This window comes from Onychostoma macrolepis, chromosome 22 (assembly GCF_012432095.1).
Source record: "Onychostoma macrolepis isolate SWU-2019 chromosome 22, ASM1243209v1, whole genome shotgun sequence".
Classification (NCBI taxonomy): Eukaryota; Metazoa; Chordata; class Actinopteri; order Cypriniformes; family Cyprinidae; genus Onychostoma; species Onychostoma macrolepis.
This window is the reverse complement of record NC_081176.1, coordinates 8,362,779-8,390,469: the sequence shown is the minus strand read 5'-3', so window position 1 is coordinate 8,390,469 and position 27,691 is coordinate 8,362,779. Positions and strand designations below refer to the sequence as shown.

At 34.8% G+C, this 27,691-nt stretch overlaps 1 protein-coding gene across 23 annotated transcripts in view; it reads right to left on the bottom strand.

Moving 5' to 3' along the window:
• ptprsa (protein tyrosine phosphatase receptor type Sa) overlaps positions 1 to 22,117 on the bottom strand; it is a 216,584-nt gene extending 194,467 nt beyond the window's left edge. For 13 of the 23 annotated variants that reach the window (XM_058760412.1, XM_058760423.1, XM_058760417.1 and 10 more), the window contains exon 1: positions 21,859 to 22,117. The gene's annotated coding sequence lies outside the window, so the exon portion shown is untranslated. The remainder of the gene's footprint in view (positions 1 to 21,858) is intronic. The other 10 variants (XM_058760424.1, XM_058760431.1, XM_058760430.1 and 7 more) reach the window with 4 other exon arrangements.
• Positions 22,118 to 27,691: the final 5,574 nt, after the last annotated feature.

The following is a 27,691-nucleotide window of genomic DNA, read 5'->3' as shown; positions in this document are numbered from 1 at the left end:
AAATATCTGTGTGTGATATGGTTTTAAAAACCTATGTGTGACTACTAACATCACTTAAAAATGCAGATTTAGTTAATGCAATTTTATTTTTATTTATTTTTTTGCTAATTTTAAGTAATTACTCCTATAAAGAAATATAACAGTACATGTAAAGAAAATTTGATATGAGTATTTAGGTTCGGTACACATGTACATCGAACAAATACAGAATTGTTTTAACCACTGCAGGAGTGGAACTTCAGTGGAAACTTCCAGTTTGATATTTTTACTTTTAATAAGAACCCATTTTAAAATTGTCCATTTTTTGTCAGGAAATTCAAACAATAAATGCTGCTTTGATGCTTTTTGATGTGGTGTGATAGATTGCTGTATAAGCGGCTCAGTTCAAACGGCAGCGTGATCATCCCTTCCTCTTTACTACTAGTTTTAACGCAAAATAATCATGAATGACCATCTCATGCATCATTTAATCACTCAATAAGACGTCAATAAAACAGCTTGTAAACAGAATGTCACGTATCATTTCATTTACCTTCAGGCAAGTCCTCAGTGTCCACAGCTTTTTAAGTATTTAAGTATAAAGAAGAAAATTTGCAAAACATTAGGCTATATACTCATCATATTTCACTTTACCTGTTAGTGATGTCTTAATTGTGTAATGTATGTTTAAATAATTCTGTTATGAAGCAAGTTATGACAGCCACTGTGTAAATAAATATATTTCAACAACAAATAGAAATGTTATAATTTAGAAGTTAATTTAGCTAAAAACTGCATTATGTGCAGCTTACATGTTTGCATGCAATTTTTAAGTTGAGTGCTGATTATTATATTTTATGTTTAGTTTTTTCTCCCTGCTGTACTGAAGCCATACCAAACCTTTGACTGATGTCAAAACCGAGGTACGTACTGTACAAAAACGTCATGTTTGTGTACCGTTACACCCCTAGTCCTATACAATACCAGCAAAGGGGGTTTAGATACAAGGAACTCTATGAAGTACCAAGGCGTCAAGTTTGGACTGGTTAGCAAAGACTATCCTGGAATATTCTCCAACTACACCATCCGGTTTCATAAAGCATCTTTCTCCATCGACAGCTGTTCAAAAGTAACCAAGCATTCTAAATAATTAAATTTCCTGCAAGCAACACATACATAATTCTTCATCATATTATAGTAGATGTATCACCAGTGGCAGATCTTAAAAGTGAACCCTGTCTGTTGCATTCTGGATAGTCAAATTGTGTATATCTTGCACCACTGAATGAATGGGAATGCCAACAGACAGCTTTCTCCAGGTATTATAGACCTCCCTGTGAAGAACACACTCGAATATAGCCTGAAGATGTCCAGAAGATGTACTGCTCCACACTACACAGAAAGAGAAGAATGAGCTTTTTCTCACAGGCACAGACTGTCAACAGCTGAGTCTTTCTCACTCTCTCTCTCTCAAGAGTGCCAGGAGGGATGCTATCCATCAAACCCTCGAATCGTACAACACAGCGAACGAGCAAAAATGCAACATGATGTATGACCCTCTCTCTGGTCACTTCTTAAAGACCAAACATCACCCCGTCAAAGCAGTGGAGTGTTTTGTAGTTTAGCCGTGCAGCAAATGTGCCCGCATTGCGCGCCAGAAAATCTGGATCAAGCCTCTAACAGACTCAAACGCCTCAGTGGTTTTGTCAGTCAAATCCATAAAGTTCACAACAAGAGGTCAAGAACAGCAAACACAATGTCAATTGGCAGCGCCAACAGACCTAGACGGAGTTACCAATAGCTGTTATTTCAAACAAACAATGCATCAACATGACGCTTCCGACTCCCTGTACATTTCAAGAGGCTTGTTATTTTTTTTCACGATGACTGATTGTGTTGTTTGAGCTTGTTAATTAGATGATGACCCACAGTGTAATTACTTCACGCCGCTTTTACTTGGGGAATAGATGCGACTGAACCATCCCTGAGCTTGTGCTCCAGCTGTGTTGCTGTGAAATCCGCTGATGAGGAACTTCAACATATGGAAGCGCCCCAAAGTGTACTGTGTGATCTTTCATTAGTGCCCGTGCTTGTTCGTAACTATAATCAGGGCAATTTGCTACTTTTCAGAACAATTTCTGTCAATTTATTGAGCAAACCCTATGCGTGTTCAGATCAAAGTCAGAGGGTGTGTTTTTTTTCAGGAACCAGTTTTCTTTCACCTTCACACTAATGCACATCTATGGCCACAAATCAATGAGTCTTGAATTATGAATCCCCTCGAGGCATCATTGCGTTCAGAACACAGCGAAGAGGAAAGTGCAATCAGCCTTTAAGACCGCAGGAAGCACACTGACCACAGCGAGGTCCGATAAGAGGAAGGCAAGGAAAATTTATTGTGCTGTACCACTGCTTGCTTTGCTTGTGAAGGTTTGGGCTCAGCTCGGGGCATCTTACTGGGCGTCTAGAGACTCCACCGTTGAGTCCAATCCATTGCTCTGACTGATGGATGGCGCCGTTGTGTGCACCTGAAACCTGTCACAACAAGGGTAACGATGTCACCGCCTGCATATTTCACAGCAGCATTAAACCACCAATGACCTTGGACTAAAACAAGGGAGGGGGTGTAACCTGAGGCATGTGTGTGGACTCTGGGGCCAGTCATGTGACTTTTAAAATGTCCCCTATCACTGGTACTATTAGGTGGAGCAGTTTTTTTCTTTCATTCTTTGCCTTCTACAGAAAAAAAAGTTTTTATTCCTGCTTAAAAAAAATTAGACTAGGCTTAAGGACCAGCAAATCAGTTTAGGCTGGTCTAGATGGTCCCCCAGCCTGATTACCCCAAAAGTCCTCAAAAACTAGCAAATCAGACCAGAGTTGAAGGACCAGCAAACCAGTTTAGGCTCATCTAGATGGTCTCCCAGCCTGATTGTTCAAAAAGTCCTCTATAACTACCAAATCAGACCAGAATTGAAGGACCAGCAAACCAGTTTAGGCTCATCTAGATGGTCTCCCAGCCTGATTGTTCAGAAAGTCCTCTATAACTACCAAATCAGACCAGAATTGAAGGACCAGCAAACCAGTTTAGGCTCATCTAGATGGTCTCCCAGCCTGATTGTTCAAAAAGTCCTCTATAACTACCAAATCAGTCCAGATTGAAGGACCAGCAAACCTGTTTAGGTTAGTCTACATCAGGGATGGGCAACTTCGTTCCTGGAGGGCCTGCCTGTAACTTTTCAGTGATCTTTAAGACATTGATTAGGTTCTTCAGATGTGTTTGATAAGGGTTGGAGCAAAACTCTGCAGGACACCGGCCCTCCAGGACTGAAGTTGCCCATCCCTGGTCTACATGGTCTCCCAGTCTGGTCACTCCAAAACTCCACCAACACTAGCAAATCAGAACATGCAAAAGGACCAGCAAACCAGTTTCAGCCGGTCTAGATGGTCTCTCAGCCTGATTGCTGCAAAAAAAAATTATAAATCTAGCAAATCAGAACAGCATCAATGACCAACAAACCAGTTTAGGCTGGTCTAGATTTTCTTGCAGTCTAACTGCTCCAAAAGCCATATAAAACTAGTAAATCAGATCAGGGTGAAAGACCAGTAAACCAATTTAGGCTGGTCTAGATGGTCTCCCAGTCTTGTTAGCTGCTGTTTAGTTGGCCGGCCAACTGGTCTGCCAACCTGACCTCCCCCAAAACCCCTCTAATACTACAAAATCAGACAGGCTGAACCAGTTTGCATGGGTTTGGTAATTTTATTTTATTTTTTTACAACAGGATTGTTAAGTAATGATGTGAATGTATTTATTTTCAAATTCTTCTATGGTTTTTGTAACTTTCACATGCAAATAGTGTAAAAAGCCACTTGGATACAGTGAATTAGTGTAAAAAATATGTATTTCTGTTGTCAAATATACAGTTTTAACATGCGTTGGATGGACAAGATGAGCTTTGACATCAGGGTAAGATGTTTGTCTTGTATCTTATTCCTGTCCATTTAACAATACCTGCAGAATATGATTAGGGCATGGACGTAATTTAATATATTTGGCTTACTCGCAGGCAAATGGAACAATCTGCAATTCTTTCTGATCAGTGTGGCTAAAACATCCCGGCCCAGAATCGATGCAAGCGTCATACAGCAGCAATCAGAAAAGCACTTTGTCCTGCACTTGTGCTTGTGCCCCATGAATGGAATTATTGATCCACACCAAAGAGCATCGACACAGTGACCAACCGAACCCTCTACTAACTGCAGCGCTCGCATACAGTGCACGAACGGTCAAGCGAAGGACAGACGCAAGCTGCACGCCTATGGGATAAAAAAGAAATAAATAACAAATGAGTTTGTTTCTACTATACAGTAAAGAAATTAAATGGAGAGCTAATTGAAATTTATGTCTCCTGCTTAGATGGCTCCCCTGAGAAAAAAGGCCCCAGTAATCTAACACGTATCTCATCTAGAGTTTCAGAAGAGATCTCAACAAAGTGCTCAGCTATACAACGAATAGTCTGCAATCAAAAGTACTCAAACATTTAAACTAATTTCAACTGACTCATTATCACTACAAGTTTTAGGAGAAAGAGAGACAAAACTATTGAGAATTATCAAATTTATTAAAGTCAACACTCACAAGTAATTTCCTTCCATAATGTGTTGTATTTCCAATGTTTTTAAAGAAGTTTTACTGATAAATTGTGTATAACAAGCAATTATCGACAAACATAATATTTAATCAATTTAAAATAATTTATCACAATTAAATAATTTAACATAAATTATTTAATGTTGACTTTATTTGCAACGAGGAATAAAAGCCACAGAAATGATTAAAACTATAAAAATAAATTTAAAAAATAAATAACAGCTAGAAACTAACATCAAATACGTTCTGATGGGTTTTGATTGTGTAACATCATGCAACATTTTGCGACAGACAAATTGCTTGTTGCATGGCGCCTGGTTAGAACGTAGTGTCCTGAGCTTTGAAAGAGCAAGGTAATGTTCCTCCAGGTGGTCACAGTGACCTTGAGGGAATCTTCTAGAAAGCGCCCAGGCCATGAGAGATGGCAGATCAGCTTGAAGACACTAAAAGCAGCTAAAGCCGCTGGAGTGGGTTTGATGAACGGCTGGCCGTTTGATGGGGGGAGCTCAGAATGGATTGCCTCGCGGCTTTTATAAACAACCATAAATTAGGACAAATTTGTCAAACGAGAAGAGACACAGTGAGTATGGAGTCAAGGCTCGGAGCAGCACAAATAAAAGAGTATCACAACATCTCATCCATTACACTGTCAGACGAGCGCCGCTGGCAGCGTCTCATGACAATATGCAGATATACGGCTGATGATAACAGGCCCGCTGATTTACTGTGACCACAGAGACGCTGACGAGCACCTGCTTTACGCAAACAACAGCAGGGAACGACACATCTCCATCAAAATGCATCGGAGAAATCTCTGTGGTTTAACAGAAATGTCACGATTGCCCCTTGACGCTGACTTTCAGCTGTTTAGTGGCTCATTATAGTAATACGAAGAAAATAAAACTAGAATTTCAAGTTGCAAAGTGGTTCCTTAAGTGTTCTAAGAGTTGCTATGCTATGTGCTTGTTGCTATTTGGTTGCTAGGTGTTTGAAGAGTTTCTGTGCTGTTACTAAGGTGTTACTAGGTGTTTGAAGAGTTTCTGTGCTGTTACTAAGGTGTTACTAGGTGTTTGAAGAGTTTCTGTGCTGTTACTAGGGTGTTGCTAGGTTTTGAAGAGTTTCTGTGCTGTTACTAAGGTGTTACTAGGTGTTAGAAGAGCTTCGGTGCTAAGGTGTTGCTAGGTTTTTAAGAGTATCTGTGCAGTTACTATGGTGTTGCTAGGTTTTGAAGAGTTTCTTTGCTGTTACAAAGGTGTTGCTAGGTGTTTGAGGAGGGTCTATGTTGTCACTTGGTGGAACTGTTAGAACAGTTGCTATGTGGTTACTAGGGAGTTTTTAGGGTTTTCTAAGAACTGCTATGCAGAGCTGCTCTGTGGTTGCTGGGGGTTGCTAAGTTGCTATGCAGTTGCTATGGTAACACTAAGGTGTTCAAAGAGTCACTATTAAGTTGTTAAGCTGCTTGTAGAGTTGCTATGTGGTTACTTAGGAGTTTCTAGGTGTTTGAAAAGTTTATATGCTGTTGCTATGAGTTTAATGAGTTTCTATTCTGTTATAAGCTGGCTAAGTTGTTAGAAGAGTGGCTATGTGGTTTCTAGGGAGTTGCTTGGCATTTGCTAGGGTATTCTAAGAATTGCTATGCAGAGTTGCTCTGGGGTTTCTAGGAGATTGCTTAAGTGTTCTAAGAGTCGCTATGCAGTTGCTAGGATGTTGCTAGGTGTTTGAAGAGCTACTATGTGGTGGCTAAGAGTTGCTATTATTAAGTTGTTAAGCTGTTTGTGGAGTTGATATGTGGTTACTTGGGAGTTGCTAGGCAGTGGTATTCTAAGAGTTGTACTGTGGTTAAAAGGGTCTTTGAAGTGTTTATATGCTGTTACTAGGGTGTTGCTAGGTGTTTGAAGAGTTTCTATGTTGTTACTAAGGGGTTGCTAGGTGTTTGACGAGTTGCTATGTTGTTACTAGGGTGTTGCTAGGTGGCCCAAGATTTATTTAAACCTGCACTATAGCCACAGAACTGCTTTGTGTATTTCTCGGCACACTTGCGTAATACAGTGGGGCCTCATGAATATTCAGCAGGGTTTCTGATGTTGGTAATTGCTCTCCAGAACTGAGAATAAAAACACTGATAGCGGGGAGCAGGAATGAGATCTAGCTTACAGAGGAACGCTCAGCGGGAGACCAGAACAGACAAACCAGGCCAGTTCTTAATCAGGGACTGTCAAACAAGCACTTCAGACTGAAATACACCTGCGTTTATCTACAGCATAATTAAGATTTCACATCGACGAGGCTTCTGATGCTGAGGAATCACTAGAGCGCTTTCCCATTCGTTGCACCATCCAATTTCCACGGTTTTTGATGGGGACTCGTTAAAACAGAAGGTTCCAGAAGGTTTCGGATCTCCAGCGAGGGAGATGACAAGCCAGTGAGCCCTGAAAGAGAATCAAACTCTAGAGAAATCTGCAAATAGATGCAAGGGGAAGGAGACGAAGAGAGGAAGTCATGAGAGGAAATGATACGCCAAAGAAAACTGGAGGTGCAAACTTCACATCTGCCCTCTGAAGCTGCGGCACAAAATAGATGAAACGGATTCACGCAGTAATTAAACATCTACAGTGTCAGTCGTGACGCCTGTTGCTCAAGACAGTGAGAAAATAATGCTAAAAATGGCTCCAAAAAATCAAGACAGGGTCATGAAACAATAACAGACTTAAGGCGGAAAAGAAACATTAACGAAACATTCAATATGTCACACTTTTAGGTAACTTGGTGTTGATCATTCAGGCAAAAACGTCAAAAAACTTTGTAAAATTAAGGTAGAGTACAATACAACATATTGACAGCCTCGTTTTCAGGCTCCTACAACACAAACTTAAGAATTAAAATAAAATTACAATTAATAAAAATAAATACAAATTTAAATTAATAATACAAATACTATATAAGTAAATAAGTACAAATGAAAAAAATGAATAAACGGGTAAATAATGAATAAATAAATATAAAAATAAAAAGTAAATATAAATTAAAATATAAATAAATATTTTGACTTGTATTAAGACAATTAATGCAAATAAAATGATAAAAGTGAAAAAAAAAATGTATGTAATAAGTTGTTATACGGTTGCCAAGTTGTTCTAAGAGTTGCTATGCAGTTACTAGGGTGTTGCTAGGTGTTCTGAGAGTTGCTATGCAGTTGCTAGGTGGTTACTAAGGAGTTGCTAGGACGTTGCTAAGGAGTTCTAAGAGTTGCTGTGTGGTTACTAGGGAGTTGCTAGGCGTTTGTTAAGGTGTTCTAAGAGTTGCTATGTGGTTACTAGGGCGTTGGTAGGTAGCTGCAATTGGCCCAAGTCAAAAGACACTAAAACGCATCAAGTTCTAATCTAAATAATCTAAAAATAAAAATAATCAAAAACCTAAAAATTATCTAAGTTCTTCATGTAGAGCTGAATTTAATCGGAACAGCTGCTAAATTACGTACAATAAGATGAATGAAATCAGCCGAACCTTTGGTGGAAAGCTCTGCTTAACAAAATCACAATGTAGCATCAGCGCATGAATTAAACAGCAGCGTTTCCTCTGGAGTGAAGCGTGCAGCACTTAGCCGCCAGCAATAAAGCAGCGTGTCTTTGTCACTTCCTCTCTGCCACAAAACGCATTAGCTTCAAATGGATCTGATCGTCTCAACATCCTGAGACAGTCAGCAGAAAGCTAACATCGACTAAACAGAAGAACATAGTGAGATGTGCCTCAGATGCTCTGCTAAAGGCTTTTTAGGCCACTGTAATCCATCAAATCTCATTTATAAATAGGATCATATCACGCAAAACTGGATTTTGCATGTCTCTGCGCTCGATCTCATACAGATCGACCTGAAATCGCCATGTGATGATGTCACAAGCTCATTAACATAACTGCATAATTACATTACAAGCATTTTCATGCCATTCTCATTTCTGTAATGCCAAAATCATGCTATTTAAACTATTTTAAATGATAGACATGAAAAGGTTTAATAATTGAATACTAATTATTTTGATTTCTATAAACATTTAATCTAAGAAATAATACCAATACTATTATGTAAGCATTTACATTTAAAATTCAATATATAAATATACTGTCATGATGAAAAGACTAATACAATAAAGAAAATAAATTGAATCAAAGTTGACAAACAATAATTAAAGGCTTTATTTTCTTTATGAAAAATACACAAAACAAAAATAAAAAAGAAATAACAATTAAAGGTTTTATTTTCTTCATGAAAAATACACAAAAAATAAATAAAAACTAAAATAACGATTGAAGGCTTCATTTTCTTTATGAAAAATACAGATAAAATAAATAAAACTAAAACAATTAAAATCTTTATTTTCTTCATGAAAAAATACACATGAAACTGAATAAATAAATAAAAATAATAATGAAATTATTCATTATATTTCTGAAAAAAAAGAAAAAGTGGAGAAATAAATTATAATATATATAGTATTTCATATATATTTGCAACTGTAAGTGAGTTTACACATCTGTACTGTGGCGCTTATGTCAAATATGTCGTTTCTTCAGGGGAGGTTTTGTCTGATCTGAAGGAACGAGTGTCCCGTTGACTCTCATCTGGCCCTTTCCCAAATCCGGCCTGCGGCGCACCTGGGAATCTCTCCCAAACGCTGAAACCCGAACCGGGAACCAGAGAGCGGCCAAATTCCTCACATTCCTCCCGAAATACACTGGAAAACACATTCACGAGTGAAACCAGCGCTATTAACCTGCTGATAACCTCCACACTTGGTGAAAATCACTGCTTTTTGCATTTTGAGTTGGTTTTGGGTTTTTTTAAGAGAATGCAGATTTGGTTTTGCACTTGCGTTCATTTGCTAATGAAACCAGAGGAAAGACAATCAATATAGTCACATAATCAATGCCTCTGGTGTCTGAGGAAATGAAAGCGTCTCTGTAGGGCTTTTTCTGACTCAGAGCCATGTTAACTCATTAGAAGCTAAAGGAGAAAACGCGGTTACAGTTAATAGAGCAGGAACCGAATTAACAGAAACAGAACAATGAGTGAAAATGTGGAAAGAATCAAAGCCGCTAATGTCATTTTGTATGCTAGTGATCAAAGGGTTAATCTAGAAACCTGTCAAAAACATGTCCAGGTCATATTTCATGACAAAAACAAAATAAAACAAAAATTCCTTATCATCAATCAATAAATAAAAATTCAAAACGTCTATACACACACATAAAATCAGATATATCAAAAATAAATAAATAACACAAATTAAAAAAATATATATTATGTATCAACAGTAAGAATAGTAAATAACAAATATATAATATCAATAAAAATATATACAAATAAAATTATATAAAAATAAATAAGAAATAAAAACACGAAGTCAAAAACTAATATATTACATTAGTTTAGTAAATAATATATTAAGCCAATAATATAAAAATACTATTTTTAACACATTGTGCATCACCAATAAGAAAAGTAAGAAACAATAAAAAATATATAAAGATAAAGCATTCTTCTTCATTTCAATGGCATTTTTGGGAGAAATTTACAATAATACAAGAAGAAAATAAGACATTTTACAAAAACAATTAAATACAATTACTAAAATGAAATAAATGAAATTAGAAAATAGTGAAAGGAATTTTCATTTATTTATAAATATATGAATAAAGAAAAAAGAAAAAGTATTAATAAGTAAACAAACAAATGTAGCGTTTCTATATTAAACAGGTATTTTCTTGGGGTGAAATACGATTTGGACATGTTTTCATGAAATTCATCCTCTTAAGATTTGAATTCGGCCTCGCGGTCAAACCCTGAGCACATGCTGAGCGTTGTGTGTTAAATATCTGTGTGAATACAGACGTCTGGAGCTCAGACTAAGCAGATGCTGAGACGAGACGGGGATTGCAAGGTGCAGAGCGGCTCGACTGATTCCTCCAGCGGAGACGTCAGTGAAAAGCATTATGGGAAGTTGACAGTGAGGCGAATCTCCCTGATCAATAACAGCTGATGTCCGTCCCACCTGTCATTACCCCGCGACTCCTTCATTTCTCTCATTTTGACTCCAGACATGAACACAAAATACACCAACTGAAGCTCTTACGAAATGCTTTATTTTCTCAGTGACTGACAGGAGGCGCTTGACCTTCAGAAATGAAGACGGGCAACCTCAGGAGGTCAAAGAGGTCAACTATTTACATTTTTATGCTTTTAATATGAGCTTTACTTAATGAACTTAAATGGTAAACTGTAGAAAATGGTCATTTAATTACTATTAAATTATGAAATACATATATACAAGTATTTTTATAAAAATAATTATAAATAAATACAAATTAAAATAATATTAAATTATTTTTAAAAGTCATGTTAGTCACTAAACTCAAAATTTTAAATAGTACAAATTGTATATATTTATTTAATATGGCACTGTTATTAATTATTATATATATATATATATATATATATATATATATTTTTTTTTTTTTTTTTTTTTTTTTATGAACTATACAGGTGCATCTCAAATTAGAATGTCGTGGAAAAGTTAATTTATTTCAGTAATTCAACTCAAATTGTGAAACTCGTGTATTAAATAAATTCAATGCACACAGACTGAAGTAGTTTAAGTCTTTGGTTCTTTTAATTGTGATGATTTTGGCTCACATTTAACAAAAACCTACCAATTCACTATCTCAACAAATTAGAATACTTCATAAGACCAATAAAAAAAAACATTTTTAGTGAATTGTTGGCCTTCTGGAAAGTATGTTCATTTACTGTATATGTACTCAATACTTGGTAGGGGCTCCTTTTGCTTTAATTACTGCCTCAATTCGGCGTGGCATGGAGGTGATCAGTTTGTGGCACTGCTGAGGTGGTATGGAAGCCCAGGTTTCTTTGACAGTGGCCTTCAGCTCATCTGCATTTTTTGGTCTCTTGTTTCTCATTTTCCTCTTTACAATAACATAGATTCTCTCTGGGGTTCAGGTCTGGTGAGTTTGCTGGCCAGTCAAGCACACCAACACCATGGTCATTTAACCAACTTTTGGAGCTCTTGGCAGTGTGGGCAGGTGCCAAATCCTGCTGGAAAATGAAATCACCATCTTTAAAAAGCTGGTCAGCAGAAGGAAGCATGAAGTGCTCCAAAATTTCTTGGTAAATGGGTGCAGTGACTTTGGTTTTCAAAAAACACAATGGACCAACACCAGCAGATGACATTGCACCCCAAATCATCACAGACTGTGAAAACTTAACACTGGATTTCAACCAACTTGGGCTATGAGCTTCTACACCCTTCCTCCAGACTCTAGGACCTTGGTTTCCAAATGAAATACAAAACTTGCTCTCATCTGAAAAGAGGACTTTGGACCACTGGGCAACAGTCCAGTTCTTCTTCTCCTTAGCCCAGGTAAGACGCCTCTGATGTTGTCTGTGGTTCAGGAGTGGCTTAACAAGAGGAATACGACAACTGTAGCCAAATTCCTCGACACGTCTGTGTGTGGTGGCTCTTGATGCCTTGACCCCAGCCTCAGTCCATTCCTTGTGAAGTTCACCCAAATTCTTGAATCGATTTTGCTTGACAATCCTCATAAGGCTGCGGTTCTCTCAGTTGGTTGTGCATCTTTTTCTTCCACACTTTTTCCTTCCACTCAACTTTCTGTTAACATGCTTGGATACAGCACTCTGTGAACAGCCAGCTTCTTTGTTTGTGGCTTACCCTCCTTGTGAAGGGTGTCAGTGATTGTCTTCTGGACAACTGTCAGATCAGTAGTCTTCCCCATGATTGTGTAGCCTAGTGAACCAAACTGAGAGACCATTTTGAAGGCTCAGGAAACCTTTGCAGGTGTTTGGAGTTGATTAGCTGATTGGCATGTCACCATATTCTAATTTGTTGAGATTTTGTTGAGAACCAAAGACTTAAACTACTTCAGTCTGTGTGCACTGAATTTATTTAATACACGAGTTTCACAATTTGAGTTGAATTACTGAAATAAATGAACATTTCCACGACATTCTAATTTATTGAGATGCACCTGTATATACACATTATATATAATAAATTATAAGATTATACAATATTAAAGGGATAGTTCACCCAAAAATGAAAATTGTGTCATCATTTACTCACCCTCAAGTAGTTCCAAACCTGTATGAATGTCTTTGTTCTGCCGAACACAAAGGAAGATATTTTGAAGAAAGTTTGTAATCAGGCTGTTTTGGGGCACCGTTGACTTCCATAGTAGGAAAAATAAAAATAAAAAATACTATGGAAGTCAATGGTGCCCCAGAACTGCTCTGTTTCCCACATTCTTCAGAATATCTTCCTTTGTGTTCAGCAGAACAAACACATTCATACAGGTTTGGAACTACTTGAGGGTGAGTAAATGATGACACAATTTTCATTTTTGGGTGAACTATCCCTTTAATAGTATTATTATTAATTTATATAAATTCATATAGAAATACTATTTTTATTAAGATGTATAAAATGTATGTATTTTATAAATATATTACATAATTATATTTATTTATCAATATTAAATATTTAATAAATCTATTTTTATATTTGCATATATTTCAGACATTTTTAAATGATTTAATTTATATTCAAGGTATTTATATTATATTTTCAGTGAAATACATTATACTAAATTTTCTATATAGAGTTATAAAACAATTTTCATATTTTCACTACAATTAAAAGTTTATATGCAGTTCCTAAATATATTAAATATTTATATTTATTAATATATTAAATATTTAAGATACATATATTTTAATGTGTTTATTTAATCAGTATTAAATATATTAGTTATATTTTATATAAAATACATTAGAATATCATATGTATATATACACACAATTTTATTATTTAAAAACTATTTTCATTCAAATCAAAATGTATATGCATTTTCTAAATATATTACATATTTATTAATATATTAAATATTTAATACATATTTTATATAACATGTTTTAATTTAAATAAGACATTAATATAAAACATGTATTGTTTTACTTTATATATATGTATATAAAAATTATACATACACACACATTCTATTTTTAATACACTGAGCGTGGAACAGGCCAGAATCACAATTTTAAATGCGGATACAGACATTAAATGGTTTTAAAACAAGCTACTTCTCACGCTAGGTTAGTTTTATGTTGGATAATACTTTATCTAAAACCTCCCACAACAAAAACTCGGGATTTGTGCCTCTAATGCTTTAAACGAGTGAGACACCTAAGCCTTCATCATTGTCCCACTGCAGAAGCCCGGTCGCGCATCCCATATGGCATCTGATCGGATTATCCCACAGCAGACCAATAAAGATGTAAAGAGTGCATGAATCTGCTGGAGTCCATTCTGCCTGCTTTCATTCAATTATACATGAGCGCAGATGAATCATTCATGGATATTATGTCAGCAGACGAAAACTGCAGACGACAACGGCGAAGAACAAACGAAGGCGGTGTTCCTCTGTTTGTCCAGATGCATTAACCTCAGAAGACCTCCACGGGAGGATGATCTCAGTGCTGAAATGTCGAGGTGACCTTCGAGGTTTATGCGTTTGCTAAGTGCTCGGCGTGAACGCGGGTCGCTCCGTATCATCCATCTATCCGTCTCCTACTGACCCAGTGTCCAACTGACCTTTAGCGTGAGACACAAACACATTAAACGCAGACGCTGGGCTGTCATCGCTACGGCCTGCGGCCTTTCAACACATACGCTCTCTGAAGGCTGTCGGGAAAAAAAATGCTTAATGTTAGCTTTAGTGCTGGAAAACACAAAAGAATCAACAAAAGCATCTATTTGATCCTTGTATTCTGATTTCTCAGTGGTTTGTATAGGAAAAATGAACATTTATCAAAATAGTCACTTTCTACAGAACTTAAACTCAACACGGCGTAAAAACGGACGCTATTTATTTATTTGTAAAATTGCATTCTTGGTCTTGTTGCGAACAAGTCCCTGTTACGTTATATTCCTTTCATTAAAATGCAGCTATTTCTATCTCTAAAACAACTTTCCTTTTCTGATGACATCAAGCACTGGTATTTTTATTTATTTTTATTTTATTTTTTAACTCCGCCCCTCAAACCATCCGCGATATACTTTACACACACTTTTCACCATCCAATGAACTGCAGATAGACGAAATCTAGTAGATCCTGTTGCATGAAAATACATCCTTGTACACAGTAAAATGGGTTGCGAACATTGTATAAAGAATGTGAATTTGCATACTACCCACACTTTACAGTATAAAAAATTAAGAGTACATTATTCATTGTATGTGGTAAAATATTACATACTACTTTAAATAGTTAAACAATATAAACAATGTTTGTGTTTCATTAAAAAAAAATAAAAAATTAGTGTGTAAATCATTGTATGCTGTAAAATAGCACATATTCCACATTCTATTGTAAATACTACAAAACAATACAAAAATGTTTGACTTGCACTATAAACCTCTAAAACGACCTTCCGTTTCTGATGACATCATCAAGTCCTCTTTTTTTAACTCCGCCCCCAAGCCATATATTTGCATACACTTTTCAAAGCACCACCAGCGAAGTACATACTTATTAAAAGTATGCAAATTGACACTCGATTCCCAAACAAGCCCCACCCCCTCAACTCGATAACCGCTGACGCACTTTACCAGGATAATTAGTCCCCTCCTTGTCTTGTTGACCCTCACACTACAGATGAACTGGGATCCGCCGGAAGCGGTTTTATTCCCAGATTCCCAACACTCTTTCTCCATCTCGTCTGACACGGCGGCCCATCATTCTTTTATGTGCAGCAGTGCAAGCGCAGGTACACATCAAACCCATTAAAGTGTCGAGCTCCAACGCATAAAGGCTGAAGCTTTCCTGGAAACGCTAAATTCTGCTACGAACAAGCGGGAGGTCCGAGAGTAGGTTACTGTCAGCTCATACTAATGTAAAAGCACCCTCTGCAAATATATAGTCACATACTGCGGCCACTGTAAAATTGATGAACGCGCTCTGATCTTTCGCCAGTGTACTTCAATGACAGAACTTCTCAAACACTTACAGCGAACAAGCAAAGCAAGCATTTGCATCTTGTAGGCAGTTAGAACAGTGAACACTAGCTGTGTTACAAAGCCTAGTGCTGTCCACGGCCTACATAGGCAGCTGCCTCATAAGGCAACAACGGATTTGGAAAATTTAAAATAAAATAAAATAAAATCATACAATAAAATAATATAAAATAAAACCAAAATATTTTAGATCTTCTAATTGCATTTTAAAAAGTTATTAAATAAAATTTATAATCTCATTAAAAATACATAATAATAATAATAATAATAATAATAAATTAAATAATTTAGATCCTCTAATTGTATAAAAATAAAAGAATTGGGCCTCATTTCAAAACTACATATAAATGTAAAATGATATATTAACATAAAATGTAAAAAATATTTAAAAATGGATTAATAAACTATAAATAAAGTAAAAATTTTATTTATATTCTCTAATTGTATAAAAACTAAAATAAAATAAAATTTAGATTTTTTTTCAAAGGTATATAAATCTAAAATAATATAATAAAATGAACAACAAAATCTATACAAAAATGATTTTGAATCTCTAATTGTATAAAAATCAAATCAAATTTAGATCTCTTGTTTCTAAGGCACATAAATATAAAATAATATCATGATAAACAAAAAGTATAAATAAAATTTTATTTATTTAGATCCTCTAACTGTATAAAAGATCAATTTAAATAAAATGTTGATCTCTTGTTCCTAAAGTATACAAATATAAATTCAAACGAATGTAAAATAACACAAAATAAAAATATAATTAAACTGTAGATTTGTTTCTAAAGTATATAAATTGTTGCTTTTTTATAAAATAATTTTTGGGAAAACAATAAATCTTTAGCACAGTAGCAACACATGAAAAGTTTGAAAGTTTGTATACTGTCATCAATAAAGCCCATGTTTTGCCTTTTAACTAAAACTAGCTACCTAGTTAGCATACACCTAACCAAATATATTGAATATTCTGTCTAGTCAGCAATATCCATACAACTTGGTGTGGAAGTGCTTGAAAGACATGACTAAAATCAGTTGCTTTTAATGGAGTTCTGTGTTAGCACAATGCTAATGCCGCGAATCTCGAACATGCGTGAAAAATACACAAAGCACAAATACTGGCTAAACATATATGGTAAATGGAAGTAAAACACTGAAAATATAACATTTTGAAGTCTGAAGAGTACATAAAAACATTCTGCTGTATGCTAATCGCATGTATGCTAATATTTAGCATAGCTACGCCTGACAGAAGGAGCTGAGTGTGGGTTAACACACACGTGTGGATGCGTGTGTATTGTTTCACGGCCCATAATCCTCTCTGCCTGGTCATTAAGAGTGTATTTTACAGCTGGTTCTGTCACGGATTGGTGCGGAAAAGCGCGGCTCTTAAAGAGCTTGTGAAAAGCGCTCATCCTTATCAGCTCCAGCACTCCAGGCTCCTCTGCGACATGCGATCCGTCACGACACAACGAGGGCTGCTGGGATACGAGAGAGGCGGCGCTCCTCAACGCATCCGGATATTCCCGCGCTTCGCTGAACGAAATCACTCACACGTTCGACTTCATGGCAGAAAGCGCAAACTCACAACAAAACAACTCTTCTGAGAAATCTTCAGGCTGAAGCGACAACTCAACATACTCGAGTATGCCATATTCTGTCTGAAAATGAACAGGTATCTTGATAAAGTGGCATTTATACTCAGTTATTAGCTCTCCGTTAAACTGTACAACACATTATCATTCCTTTATAATTCATTTAAAAAAATAATAATAATACAATTAAAATTTCATTTTAGAAAAAAATAATAAATAATAATAATTTTAGAAAATAAATGACCTGGAAGTTAATTGAAAATTATTTTAAACAATTAACAAAAAATAAGTTAATGGATGTCCATATAGTATGGCTGTCCATATAGTAAATGTTCTGCTTTTTAACTACAACTAGCTAACTAGGATAAATAAATAAATAAATAAATAAATAAATAAATAAATAAATAAATAAATAAATAAATAAATAAATAAATAAATAAATAAACAAACAAACAAATAAAATAAAAAAATAAAATAAAAAATAAAATAAAATAAGTTACTTTAATTTTTTTTAATTTTTTTTGTAAAATAATCATTTTGGAAAAAATAAAATAAAATAAAATAAAATAAAATAAAATAAAATAAAAATAAATAAAGCTCCTTGAGCGTACAGTTTTTTTTATAATAAAAAATAATCATCAATATAATCAGTTTTCTTAAATTAAAGAAACGTATAATCATTTAGGGAAATACGTCAACTTTTTTGTAAAATCTAGCTTGAATTTATAGTCTTGTTTAATGTACTACAAAAATATAATATAATATAAAGGTGAAAATATAAGTCAAAAGGAAATTAAAAAATAAAGTCAGTATATAAAGACTATAATTATAGTCAGTTTTCTAATGTCAAAAAAAAAAGTACAATCATCCTACTAAATGTGTTAAAAACTTTTTAATAAAATGTGAGAAGACTACAATATGCCATTTACAGCCTTGTTTTATGTACACAAACATACACAAAAATAAAAAAAATATATATAATAGATAAACATAAAATGCAAATAAATAGTACCTATTTGAGTTACATAATTGTTATTTATTTGTTTATATTTATTTTATTTTATTGTAAAATACACATTTTTGCAATAATTTCTCATCATTACAGTCAGTTCGGTTACGTCACCAGTCTGAGTTTAGCCCCCTAACAAGTGCAGTTAACATGTAAGTGTGACATATCAGTGCTAGCGGAGGCTGTTGTAGATATAAGTGGCCTGATCAATCCGTCAGTGCACTGGAGCGATAGCGGCCCGTGGGACTCGCTGCGTAAATAACACAATGTCCATTCATGCAGCAACGACGAGCGTTTTCATACATAAGGAATGACAGGTACTTATCCCACTTCACTGCCGGGAGAACTAGACGCAAATCAAGAGACAAATCCAACTTCTTCATTCACCGCCGGGCCTAAACACAAGCGCACTTGATTCCTCTCGCACCCGCAATCTAGAAACGGACTGAGATGTCCTGCAGGGAAGCCGAACTAGCTCCTCGGGCGGAAGACAACAAACGGTGAGCTCGCTTCATCAGCTCAATCGAGTTACAGCACAAACCAACAGCAGGGAAATCCAAGCACAGCATCAAAACCCAGGATTTTTGAGCTACAGCCAACAAATCAGGACAAAATCCTCCATTTGGAGACTTTTAGAAACACATTTCCTCACATTACAGAGATGGTTTATGACTAGTGTGTGTAAGCAAATACATATTTAGGTAGAGTTTGAGGACAACTTTACCAAAAATCTGCCAGAAACCTCCACTGAGGCCATTTAGATGTACATTTATAAAAACAGAGATGATTTTGGATCATTTGAGCCAATAAAATCTGACAGAAACCTCCATTTTGAGACACAGAAGCCATTTAGATATACATTTATTTATATATATATATATATATATATATATATATAAATTATTTTTGATCATTTGCAAACGTAATCCAACAAAAACCTCCATTTAATCAAAACATTTATCAAAATGAATTTTGATTATTTGAGAATAAAATCTGACAAAAAAATCAGTTTTGAGACATTAAGGATATTTATATTGTAAATACATATTTATATTTATATACATGTATTAAAATAAAGATTTTTTTTTTTTTTTACTAGTGTGTGAGTAAATACATATTTTGGTAGAATTTGAGGACAAATTTACCAAAATTCTGGCAAAAACCTCCATTTTTAAACATTTAGATGTACATTTATTTTTTGATCATTTTAGCCAATAAATTCTGACAAAAATCTCCATTTTGAGACATTTAGATATAAATTTATTAAAATAAGAATGATTTTTGATCATTTGTAATCTGTAATTTGTAAATGTAATCCAACAAAAACCTCCATTTGGAGACATTGAGGACATTTAAATATACATTTATCAAAATAAAGATTAATTTTGATAATTTGAGCCAAAAAAAATTATAAAAATCTGTCAAAAACCTCCATTTTGAGGCATAGAAACCATTTAGACACAAATTTATCAAAATAGGAACTATTTTATACTATCATTTATAATCTGTAATTTGTCAAATTAATCTGACAAAAACCTCCATTTTGGGACTTTGAGGACATTAAAATATATATTTATGAAAATAAAGATGATTTTTGGCTTTTAGATAGAGTTTGAGGTCAAATTTACCAACAAAATCTGACAGTTCCTCCATTTTGAGGCACCGAGGTCATTTAAACATACATTTATTATAAATACCATTTTTGATAGCTTGAGCCCATGAAAAAACACAGTTTTGAGACACCGAGGACATTTAGATGTACATATATTAAAAACGAGATGATTTTTGAACTGTGTGTGAATTAGACATTTGAGGACAAATTTACCAAAAAAGAAACAGACTGACATCAAGGACATTTAGATATAAAATGTATTAAAATAATCCAAATTTTGATCGTTTGAGCCAGCAAAATCATAGAAAAAAACCTTGGTTTTGTGACACTGAGGACGTTTAAATGTATATATTTATTAAAACAGAGATGATTTTTTGACTAGTCTGTGCGAGTATGATGTCAGATTTACCAAAAATAAAAAAATCTGACAGAAACTCCATTTTGAGACACTGACGCCATGCAGATGTACATTTATTAAAATAGATCATTTTCAACTAGCCTGAGTTGGTACACATTTAGAGGACAAATTTGCCTGAGAAATGAGCAAAAACCTCCAGTTGGAGACATCGAGGACATTTAGATGTACATTTACCAAAAAAAAAAAAAAAGAGATGATTTTTGATAGTTTGAGCCAATAAAATCTGACAAAATCCTCCTTTTTGAAGAAATTTAGAAACACATACAAGACAATCTTTGACTAGTGTGTGAGCCTATAGAAATAGGCAAAATCGGTCAAAAACCTTCTTGGAGACACTGAGGACATACATTCCTGAAACAAAAACGCGAAACAATCATCCTAATTTATTCAAATCTGTCATGAGATTATGATGTAAGTCCATAAAGAGGGTGTGGCTTTGAATTACTCCACTGTCAAGCCTCGTTTTATGCAAATCCAGCACAGGATGCACTGAAGACCACACCGCACCGAGACAGCATGTCCATTACTGTGCAAAAACACAAATCCACCCGTCATGAAATATTAAAAGCCAACAGCCGCTCGGCCGGTGTAAGCAACGAAAACATTCTGAACTCCAATCTCACACTGATTCATACAAATATATTACATATTCAATAACACAAGCAAAAGTTCAGTCCACGAGAGCCCATATTCTGTTTCCAGCAATGTCTTTGGTGGTTACACAGCTTTAATTGCTCAATTCAGTTCCAATATTTAGTGCATCCACAATAAAGCACAATGCATTAACATGCTAATTCACAACACAAATAGTGCATTAAGCTATTCTAAGTGCGTGAGAACCATCATAAAAAACATGCATATATAGAGAGAGCACCAGTTTTGGAGCATGCAATCGATTTCTAAAATGACTGATGTTCATAAATCATTCATAAATCTTAGTTTTGGGATGAAATCGTCAACTAAAACCTCTCCAGTCTGTATCTACATGTTGATTTTAATAACCGAGTCCGCTGAAATTCAGCGTCGCTCACTAGTTTCCAGCAGGTGGGCATTTCTGGACCGAATCTCAGAAGATCGCATCGCTCAAACAGAGCCGGCATCAGTTTGCAAGTACAAATCAGATGCATGACCAGACTTTCATTATAAATGCGCTTGAAATCAGATATGCGAGGCTGGCACGGCACACGGTGGCATAAATTCTCACTTTACACAAGCGGGGCATTGGAAGCCTGTGGGCGGGATGACTGTCCCACGGATGAAGCTGGTGGATAACACCCTCAAAAAACGCGAAAACCAGCTGGAAAGTCTTGAAACACGTCAAAAACGAGTTTATTCCTAATGCGCAAAACGCGTCTGGAGCGCAAACTGCGCGCAGGGCACCACCTTCTCCGAGCGCGTGCAGTTCTTCAGACGCTCTTCGTCTGAAGTGCATGTTTTATTCCCACCCGTTCCTGACATTAGAATAAAGTGATTAACTGCTCTTACCTTGTTTTAACGAGCGCGTTCTTGTGTTCTCCGTGATTCTGCACGCGCAAAACCTCCTTACATCTTCGTGCGCGTCGCGCCAAGGAATAAAGAACGGTAATAATCCAAGGAGAGAGCAGATCCAAGGCGATAGAGAGAGACCTCCGGGCGCGGACGGCGGCGAATAGCAGTTTAAATCCCCCGGATAGCGCTGCGTCTCGCTCGGCGCGTCTGATTTCAAGCTCCGCTCCGGAGAAACCACAGCTGTGCGCGCAGAGGAGAGCTCGAGGGTGACGTCATGGACACGCCCACCCACCGCGCTCTCTCGCTCGCTCTGCCTTTCTCTCTCTCTCGCTCGGACTCCGCCCCTGCTTTAAAAGACGCTCGCGTTGGCTCCGCCCCTTTCAGGAACGCGCTAGCTGAAGCCACGCCTCTTTTTAGAATCATCTGAAGGGATGCATCGCGTGAAGAAATGTGGATTTGGATATTTCTCCTCAAATTTTCATTCAATAAAATTTAATTATTATTATCATAATTTTTTGCTTGCTTGTAAAATTAATTATTCTCAAAATGTATTCTCTTTGGATATTTATTAATATATTAATCAAATTTAATTCAATTAAATATTTATTAGTACAGTAACAAAAATCATTATTTTTTTTCATTAAAATCAGCATAAAGGCAATATAGTTAATATAATTATTTGAATCATTTATTTTATTAATAATTATTTTTTTACATTACAGTAATGAGAATGAGATTTGATTAAAATAATAAAAATAGAATTATAATGTAAAGGGAATGTAAAAATGCTATTTTACTGGTTAAATTTTACAAATGTATTTTAAACAAAACTGATGATAATAGATTTAACAGCACATTTCATGTAATTTTATGCAAAATACTGTAAAATAATACATGAACAAAAAAATTTAATTAAATATTTATTAACGCACTAATAAAATCATTCTTTTTAAATTCAAATCAGCATAGACAAAATGCTATTTTAAAAATGATTTGCAAAACAATGTTTTTTATTTTCATTACATTAATGGGAATGAAGTTATAATGAAAATGGATTGTAAAATGCTATTTTTAATCCTAAAATACTGCAGAAACTAACATATTAATAAAATAAAATATTAATTAATACAGTAACAAAAATCATTATTTCTGGGTGTAATATACATTTTAACTGAAAACAGCATAAATGAAAGACAATACATTTACAATTTAAATAATATTAATATAATTATTCAATGTTTAAATAATTAATTTTAATACAGTAATAAAAAATTATTTCTGGGCATTTTTAAATTAAAATCAGCATAAATGAAAGACAATGTAAATAATATTAATAATTCAGCATTTAACTAATTAATTAAATTTATTTTAATACAGTAATACAAATCTTTTGGACATAATTTTTATATTGTTTCATTAAAGTCAGCATAAAGAAAGACAATATATTTATGATTTAAATAACAGTAATATAATTAGTAAACATTTAAATAACACATTTATTTTAATGCAGTAATAAAAATCATTTCTAAAACTCAAATAATTATATAATTATTTAACATTAAATAATGCAATTTATTTTAATGATAACTTAAAAAAAAGAACATTACAGTAAATTAAGTCTAAACTCCTAAGAAAAAAAGACAATCCATTTAATAGCACACTGTGTGTCATTTTTGGTGTAAAACACTTTAAAAATTGGTCTCTAGTCATGTAGCACCAAAATGTCAAGTATTTTTTTATTAAAAGCCACATAAAGATTGATTAAAATCCATCTTTTAGTAATTGTATAGGGGTTTATGGCCGAGGACGCATTGTTACACGAGTGGATTCAGTCTGGAGCTGGTAAAGGAAGACGGGACTGGACCAAAGTTTTGGTGTATCAGACAGTGTCCTCCTGACTTTCAATAACTTCTCAGCCTCTGCTTCTTCTGGTTGATACAAACCGTATACCTATGCCACACGTGTGGGCTGCCGCACATGCTGATCGGCTTTGGCGTGATAGCCAAACTTAGCCTGAGCGGAGGCCAGTCGGCACCAGAACGCGTTGGCAACCAGAAACATCTTCTGGAGTTCGAATCCTCCACAGCAGTCACAAAAAAACCTGCCATTTTGCCAACTGTTACACAACGCGCTCTTCCGTTTTAGGCTGATTTCATGATTCATTTACACTTTTGAAAGGGATACCCTGAAGGCTTCTCCTTCTCCTTACAACTAAATCTCTTGTCCTTCCTTTTTACTGATCTGTCACAAAGCGGCTACGGCTTGCAGGGTCGTCGTGCTGATTTAACAATAAATGTTCGAGGAGTTTGAGGTGACTGGAATAAAATATAAAAACAAGCAGTTCCTGACAGTTCTGCACACATTAGATTGAGTGTGCTTATGTGTATGGAAGCATTTTTCCACCACGTAAGAAAAATAGTTTAAGTCAAGTCATAATTAGGACTTGACTTAAATCAAGCCACAATTATAACAAAGTCAACATTATGAGATAAAGAGACAATTATGAGATAAAATGTTGAAATTATGACAAAGAGTTGGATTAAATGTCGTAATTATGACATTTTGAGTTAAAGAAATTATGACATACTAAGTATGACAAAAGTCAAAATTGACATAAAAAGTCAAAATTATGACATAGCCACAATTATGACAAATTTTTAATTATGAGATGAAGTCAAAATTATGACAAGTTTAAATCACGACATATAATCATAATTATGACAAAGTCGACATTATGAGATAAAAAGACAAAATTATGATTTTAAAAAGCTAAATTATTACATACTAAGACACAATTATGAGAAATTTGAAATTATGAGATGAAGTCAAACTTATGATTTTAAAGGGCAAAATCACCACATACTAGGCCACAATTATGACAAATTTGAAATTATGAGCTGAAAAGTCAAAATCATGAAAAAGTCGACATCATGAGATAAAAAGACATAATTATGAGATAAAACATTAAAATGATGTCATACTAAGTCATAATTATGAGATTAGTCAAAAAAAGTAAAACAAAAATGACATACTAAGCCACAATTATGACAAAGTTGAAATTATGAGATACAAAGTCAGATTTATGACTTTAAAAAGCAAAATGATGATATAAGTCATAATTATGACATACTAAATTGAACTTATGAGATAAAAAAGAAAGAAAAAAACTATTTTAATTAGATTTTTTTTTTTTTTGGCTCATAATTATGACTTATGTCAGAATTTTGACTTGGTATGTCAATTTCAAATTTTAAAGTCATAATTATGACTTACTATGTCATAATTATGACTTTTAAAGTCATAATTTCAACTTTTCATCTTATAATTCTGACTTGGCAAATTATGATATCTTTTCTTATGGGGCGGAAATGGGCTTCCATAAATTTGAGCATTTGTTAACGCAACAGCAACTTTACGGGCTAATGGACAGACTGAGCTTCCTGTCGTCTCCTAGCTTCTCTGCATTGCTGCGCCTGTGGCATTATGGGATATCTATGGCAACTGTCTAACGGATGGCACAAGTAGGCGAGGGTGCTAAACTCTGACAGAAAACGGAGGCACTTCCTTCTGTCGGCGGATGGCTTGCAATCTTATGCACAACGGTAAAAAAACAACACCATCCCCACAGCCACACTAACACTATAAATACCTTACCCAATGCGGCAGATATTTCTCCATGAATAATCAGCTCCATTAACTCTGAAGTAGCATAGATGAAGGTTAAAACATTTTTTAAGCTTGCTTGCTACATATTTTATTAGTGATGTTTGCTAATACTAACTCACATTTAGAAACTAAAGCAAAACTGTAACCCCAAAAGTATTACATTTTGAAACATAACTTATCACAACAAATATCCTGTACTATTTTAAGTGCTAAATGTGAGTACCCATTGTATCTTATTAGCAAGTTCAGAGCATATTTTGTCATACAAAACATGTTGCTCTTTTAAAAATGCTCAGTGTGAATTTTAAGTACCCACTGTTCGTTATCTCATTATCGTTTAACTTGGCGTTTGAAAACATTTGAAAAAAAAAAAAATACTCTACTATGTGCACTCTCTTGAAGTATTAAACTTCTGAGTGTAACTTGTTCATTCGAGCCATATATGATAGAATAACACAAAGACTTTTTAAACTCAGGCTAATAAGTAACCACCCAAAACACCTTAGCAACCAAATAACAACATGCTAAAAACCATTCAGAACACTTATTCAGCCATTTGGCAACATTTCGTAAAACACTGGCATCACGGCAGCGAGTTTTGCTCTTGCAAAACACACAAATCTTGTATTTCTGATTTGCAGTTTTCATAGTTTTGCCTATTCAATATTTTGTAGGTTTAAAACTGTAATTGAGCGAATTTACACGGTTCTTCGCTGGCGCTTAGCAACCATTCAGAACACTTATGCAGCTATTTGACAAAGTTTCATAAACCTCTGGCATCACAGCAGTCATAAATCTTGTATTTCTTCTACATCTTCAAAGTTTTGCCAATGCAATAGGTTTTGCAAGTGTAAAACTCTGAGTGAGCAAACTTGCACAATTCTTCACCCGTGGATGATTAAACGGGTGGAAATAACAAACAACACACACAGAAGGAGAGATTTGAGCCATATCTACCAATATCACAGAGCCTTAGACTTAGGCCAATAAGTAACCAATCTTGTATTTCTGATTTGCAGTTTTCATAGTATTGCCAATGCAATATTTTTTTTAGGTTTACACAATTCTTTGTCGGGAGACGCTAAAACAGGCACAAATAACAAACAACACGCACATAATTTGAGATCTGAGCCATATATACAGAGAAGTATATCACAGGGCTTCTTTAGACTCAGGCCAATAAGTAACCACCTAGAAATCACCCGAGAACATCTTAGCAACCATTCAGAACACTTATATTAAAATTATAACATAAAAATTTGAAATTATGACAAACTAAGACACAATTATGACAAAGTCAGCATTATGAGATAAAAATACATAATTATGAGATAAAATGTTGAAATTATGACATAAGCCATAATTATGAGATGAAGACAAAATTATGACATAAAAAGGGCAAAATTATGATATACTAAGCCACAATTATGACAAATTCTAAATTATGAGATAAAAAGTCAAAATTTTGAGTTTAAAAGTCAAAATTATGACAAAGTCGACATTATGAGATAAAACGTTGAAATAATTATGAGATAAAACATTTCAATCATGACATACTAGGCCACGATTATGACAAAGTAGAAATTTTGAGGTAAAGTCATAATTATGGAATGAAATGTCAGAATTAGAACTTTAAAAGCAAAATGATGACAAAATTGAAATTATGACAAGTCAATTTTGAGAAAAAAGTCAATTGAACACAAATATTACAGAGCCTCTTTAGACTCTGTAACCACCTAGAAACCACCCGAAAACATCTTAGCAACCATTTAGAACACTTATGCAACCATTTGACAACGTTTCAGGAACGTTTTACACTTGCAAGGACCACAAACCTTGTATTTCTTATCTTCATCCTCTTAGTTTTGCCATGTAATAATGTGCAGGTTTAAAACTCTGCTGACTTGATCTAATTGGGCCGGATGTAAAAAATAGATGCTCCGAAACACGCAAAACTCAAGCCGTCTCCTCCGCGTGCGCGAGAGAGAGCCTCTCCTGGGACCGGCTGTTATATGATGTCTTGACACATCTTTCAACATTAGTTTCTACTTCATCTTTTCCTATCTCTTCATAAGAGATGTTTGCGCTGGATATACGCCCACCCCAAGGGTAGTGTGCTGAATATAGCAGCCAATGATGAACTTCTTAATGAGTGTCGGTTGCT